Source organism: Galeopterus variegatus, unplaced genomic scaffold, assembly GCF_000696425.1.
Source record: "Galeopterus variegatus unplaced genomic scaffold, G_variegatus-3.0.2 Scaffold6070, whole genome shotgun sequence".
Taxonomy (NCBI): Eukaryota; Metazoa; Chordata; class Mammalia; order Dermoptera; family Cynocephalidae; genus Galeopterus; species Galeopterus variegatus.
This window is the reverse complement of record NW_007732181.1, coordinates 43,239-49,675: the sequence shown is the minus strand read 5'-3', so window position 1 is coordinate 49,675 and position 6,437 is coordinate 43,239.

The window sequence follows — 6,437 nt, the reverse complement described above, 5'->3', positions numbered from 1 at the left end:
GGGCGGGAGCGCGGCCGCCGCGGTGCGAAGGTGGGAAGAGAGGGCGCGAGGGGAGGGTGGCCGGCGACAAGTACTGGGCGGCTGGACTTACTCGTGTCACAGTTTCGGCGACGCGGGGCCGAGGAACCGGTTCTTCCAAAAGCAAACCGAAAATGGGTGACGGAGAGAGGCCAGGGCAGCGCCACGGGGGGTCCTGTCTCCGTGTTGAGGGCAAAATCTCAGCTCCTGCTTCCAGAAATTCGAGCCAGGGGTGGCATTTTTCTTTCTTTCCTTTTGAAACGCGCCTGTGCCTCCGGGTCGAGGGGCGTCCTTAGCTCAGCCTGGAGGGCGCAGCGACTCCAGGGCGGGCGCCGGCGAGGGGAACCCCTTTCCAGCCCCCCTCGGTCTTCCCAGGACCCTGCACCCCTTCCCAGGGCCCTGACTCCCCTCCTCCGGAGCCGAAGCCCCGGGCCTGCTGCCCACGCCCCGCGGGGTGTCTAGGACGCCTCGGGGCCCCTGCGGCCTTTTCTAAGGGAGGGGCCTCAGGAACAGGAGAAGGGGCTGGTGGGGTTCGCTCTGTTACCAAGGGGGGCCCAGGTGTGCGTGGGGTGGGCCTGAAGGGAAGGATGGGTGGAGTGACTTGGTGATTGTGTTTGCTGGTGGGGTAGGTAGGATAAAAAGGAATGTGCAGTCAGCCTGAAACTTGTCTGGAATGTTTATCTGGAATTCAAATAATTTGAGAAGTGGGCTTAAAGGTATATACTCCAACTTCTCCTTACAGATAGGAAAACTGAGGCAAAGAGGCGTTAAGTGGATTACCCCAAAATCCTGCAGGGGAGCCTGGACTAAATGTCCTGGTGTAGTCCATTATCCTTTCTACTAAACTTTTTGCCTTTTTTTTTTTTTTTTTTTTACATCAAGGAGCCCTTTGGGAGGGTAGTGGGAAATTTCTGTAACCTCAAAGTTCCTCTGTGTCTGCGACTTAATGGGGGCTACAGAGAGTCTTGACTCAACCTACAATGTATTTCAGCATTGGACGAAGCATCCATTACAGGCCAGTAATCTGAGATATTCCTTCTTCAGGAACTTCCTCTTACTTGATTAGGGAATTCAATCACATGCAGTGAAATATATGCAAATACCTTGATGATTTGCTCTTATGAGAACTCATCACTTCTCAGTGAGCATCAAAATGTTGGCTCATCTCTCCTTCATGTAAAATCCTTCCCCATCCTCAGTCAATTATTCACATCAAATGAGATAAAGTAAGCAAAAGGACCCCGGAAGGTAAAGAGCATGGCGTGAGTGCAGGTATTATTGTACACAATCTTTCAAACTTGTCTACATTCACAACCCTTTACTGTTGTTTTCTATCAGTCATCAAGTATCTGTTGACTTCTGCCAGATACCATGAAGTTAGTCAGAGCAATGAGACCTCATCCTTCCCCTTGGAAGACCACAGATTATAGATTTGGAGATAAGACCAACACACCGAAAGTAATTAGAATTCTACCCAGACTGATTTGGGGCCCTAAACTGTTGGATGTTTATATGTATGCAGATCCAGAAACTTTCCAAAATAGACCAGTAGGTTGGGTGAGGAGGACTTCTTGTAGAAGACAAAGCATTGATAAATTATGTTAAACAAATAAGACCCCAATACCCTGCCCAAATAGAACTATTAACCAAATTAACCAGTTGATGAGAATGGCTTTGCCTTTTTGAGTCCACAGCTTATCCTTTTTAACCATTCATAAATACTGTATACATAATTTTCATAACATAATAGAGCAAATCCAGGGACTCTTAAAGCTTAAGTGGTCAAAAGTTTTATTTAAGAAGGGAGCTACAACAACAAAACTACCAAATATAAGTGTCTGCTAAAAACTCACCAAGGGTAACGAAAATTTCCCTTGCCAAAGATTGCAAGCATGGTATTTATTTGAAAATCATATTTTAAAAATCAATCTTTATAATTTGGGAGTAACGTATAATTTAAAAATTTTATGTATTAATATGAGAAATCTTTTGATTCTTGATTCTGGTATTACCTAAAATATATAGAGGGAACAACTCTGAAGACAAGGATGTTACCATTTTATTTTCTTAATTTCTGGAATCCTAGTTTCTTATGGCCTTTTGGGTAAAAACAGACCTAAATTTTGAGCCAGATTCTGAATTTGAAGGTGTGGAGAATTATTTCACTATTGCTCTTTCAGAAATGCCATGTGTTTAAAACATTGGTAATACTAGATTCAGAAGAGAGTAATATTTAGAATTTCCTACTAAGGAAAATTATTTAAAGTACATTTATTTTAGCACAGTATACAAATTCTTCATGTTCTTCAAAACAGGAGTAGCAGGAGCCAATTTATCGAGTATAATGTATTCCAGACACTTGCTGGAATACACAAGGCTCTTGAGCCCTTCAGATGCACAGCCAATAGGGAGCTGTTGACTACTTGAGGTTTTTACACATCTCTCAGCCAAATCAGAAATCCAAATCCCAAATCAGTCACAGGCACACAGTGTGGATTTACAGTCTTGCCTGGAGATAGGCTTACAATCTACAAATGCATTATACCACCCAAGATAGGTTTATTTTTGACATAAAATATACTTGATTTTTAAATTTGGTGTGATTACAAGTATGAATAAGATTTTTAATAAAAAATTAAATGTTCTTTGCAACACCAAGCCAAAATACAGTAGGACATATATTCATAATTATCCATTTCAGAATATATATGGAAGTTTATATTTATCTGTAGAATTTTCATGTAACTAGAAAATGCCATAAGGACTCACTTATGTATCTGTTAGTTTATAGTGAACTGAGAACATTCAGCTACTTACATGTCATACAATTCTAATCCTAACTGCTATCCTATTATGTACAGTAAAGAAATGACAAAGGTTTTTGCACATGAAGGCACAGAAATTACTGAGGTATAGAGTTCTATTCTGGTTTATGGCATAAACACAGAACACATGTAACAGAAATGTGCATTTAAACTCGGGTCCTACTCAAATTCTCAAATACAGATCTACAGAAGGCAAAGGGCAAAAATCCACAGGAGTTTTGTAGTTCTTTGAGCATTTGTATTCTGCCTACACTGACAGGTTAAGTATGTTGTGACCAATCCTGATTCAAAACTAATTTTTGTCTCTATCCCTCTCTTTCATACACACACACACACACACACATTTTGAAAATTCCTTTGTTATTTAGTTTGGCAATGTCATTTCATACAGAAAAACTTGCCAAATGCACCTATTGAAGTTCTCCTTAGGAAGGAGAGTTAAATCAAGATTTATTCCTGAGCATTAGCAATAGAATACTGGACCATATGGGAACAACCAAGAGTGAAGCCAACTCCCCAGGTGTGAGTTAGGAACTTTCTTACGTACAGGAACAATTTAAAGAAATTTTTAATGGGCCAACCATTTTCCCCCAATAATGGGCTTTCTTTTTCTGCTTAGCTAAATCACTTAATATGGTTAGGAATTACATTAACTCTTCCATATAGAGTGCATCTGGCTATAGAGCATTAACTGAAGGCACTAGAATAGTAATAACAATGAAAATTATGCACAAGACTAAAGACACAGTCTCTAAGCTCTAGGACCTTCGTAGTATAAATAAGTACATTTACTCTTTAGTCTACTGGAATATCCTGTAATTTGAAAATTGATTTCTATGCCTATTGATCCCCTAAAAAAATGTATGCAGTAAACCAGGGAGAAGTTTACTCACTAGACTGGAACTTGTTACATTAGCCATAAATTCTGACTTTTACATCCAATTTTTTGTTACATTAGGAATCGTTTTCTAAACAAGCTATTGTTGACTAACATTAGGAAATACATTCCCCCCTATCAAGACTTCTAAAGGACATCATCATATTCCTTAATCATATCGGGGATTTTGGAGGTATGGAATCAAAGGATCCAAGGTGAAGGGAACAAATTTACTTTTATTTTTATGCAATGATGGCTTAGGAGATGAAGTGAGGGATGCAACACCAAAATTCTTGGCCAGATTTCCACTAAAGCAAAGATCTAAGGTTAATTTTCAAGTTATGTTTTACCCGTATCCTATGTCTCATAAATAATTACTATGGTAAACTTTATTGTATATTTGATTCGTTTCTTTTTTAAAGAAAACATCTGTTTTGTTGAAGTTTTCATTTTAGGTAGATAATCCAAAGTTACTGAAATACAATGTTTCTGCATATTTAACCTAATTTACCTAATTTTTCCTTTAACATTTTTCTGTTGTAGCAAATATATACATATGTGTGTGTACGTGTGTGTGTGTGTGTGTGTGTGTGCTTTTCATTGTCAACTTTTCATTGAGCTTCCAATTTACTTTTATGCAGATCATTCTACTTATTAACATAGCCATTTATGAGCTGGCCTTACCTTTCTAAAGAGATGATATCTAACAAGTGCTGTGGGGGAATACGATTCCTCAGCGTGGCAGTCACATGTTCTCCTTTCCCCCTAAAAGGCAATGGCTTGATTGTTCTTTTTAAATTTCTATAATATCATATGACAAACAAACATCAGATTTATTATTCTTTCTCACAACTAGAGAATTTTAAAAATAGCACCTTTTCCTTCTAGAATAAAATTGCTGGTGAATTTTTTTAAAAAATTACCCAACATACTGTTCTTCCAGTATGGTTTAGAACAGAAGTGCACTCTCCATAAGTAAAGCCTAATGGCCAGCAGAACGGAAATACTTGGAAGTTTGACTCATGAAGAGTATGCAGTTGGACCTCAAGTTCATGACTTACAGATTATATTTCCCCAGACATACAACTTGCACTTATCTAGGTTAAATCTCATTTGCTATTTCCTGACCATGCTTTTCACAGATAGCTGATAGTACTTTTGTTGACAATGGTTTACTGTTGTAAATTACTATTCAACTTAAAAAAAAAGTCTATTCCATTCTGTGAGTTCTGCCATCATGCAAAAATAAAACTAAGCAGGTATACCCTTATTTTAGAAAGCCCAGGATATGAAAGCTTGGATTCATTGAAAAGATGTAACCTAAAGGGTTTATACTATAAAAACATAGACTGTGGACTGAGGCCCATTTAGACAAAACAAGCAACTCTCTATTGGCCAACAATAAGCCCGAAAAATAGTACTAGGAGTAGCAGTAAAGATAATTTTCAAACTTCTTTGCCTTGTATGCCAAATAAGGCACCACTAAAGTGCCAGAATAATTAGTGCCCAGGAGAAAGCAAATGATTCCTTGTTTGATAAGCATAAAATATGTAGAGTGAGGAAAAATATGTATCCAACATTGTAATTGTCTTCATTCCTTAAAATGTAACAAGAGGCACTGAAGAGTTACTTTTGGTAATGAAATCCTAATGTGTCCTTAAATATTAGATATTCAGAGGGCTGAATTGCTGATGGGGGTTGACTTCTTTTGTTTTGTCTCCCCCCCCCTCCGCTTTGTTTTGTTTTACTATTCATCTCCATGTGGTTTCTCTCCTAACACCAGATATTTTGTTTGTGTTGTTTTGTTAGGGTACGCTATTTTATTGAACAAACGTATTATTCTTAAGCTATCTTTTAAGGAAGAAAACTGAAAATTGCTTTATAGCATCACTTAAATCAGTGCTTTTAGATGATATTAAATCTACATAATAACTGAATCATAGCCCCAAAGTATATCTTTATGGTGAGTTTGAAAGGAGGGATTCCAAGGGATAACTTTTATCATTAAATTTTCAGAATGCTCAGTATGCTGACAACTAATGGCCATTTTATTCTGAAATCTTTGTCCCAGTATTTCATATTTTAATTTGCTAAAGATCCTGAAGTAAATGGCTAGCCCAATAATTGGCCTAAATCTAACATGATATAGATATTTCCCTTCAAATCATAGAATTTGTGTATGCAAAAGGAGAACTCAAATCATCTCACAATCAGCTAAGGAAATCACTGGTGATCAGCTAGGGCAAAATGTTGGAATAAAAACAAGTTATTCATACACACACATACACACATATGTAACCAAGAAAACATATGAGCCCTGTGGTCACTGCAGTGTGACTGCAATAGCAATTTTTATCTTTGAAGTGCTATGTAATTTCTTAGCCGTCTCAAATCACTAATTTAATAGGTCTGGGTCGTGTTTATTCTTACTCGGAATCAGATGCAGTGACATCGACGGAGGCAAAACGCCGCGTGCGTTTACCTGCACTTTGTGCTGTTAGAAGTGGATTTCCAGTAAGACCAGGCACAGGGGTGTATGAATTCCTGTTGAAAATTAATCGTGAGCTGGAAATACTGATCAAACCGTTTGCATCCGAAAAAGGTGTTTACTGTTCGAGAAATACGAATGTGCCACAGGAATAAAAAATGGATGACTTATCTGATGTGAAAATTTAGCTTGAGGAGAAGGGCAAAGGGGAGGGAGGGAGGGAGGGAGG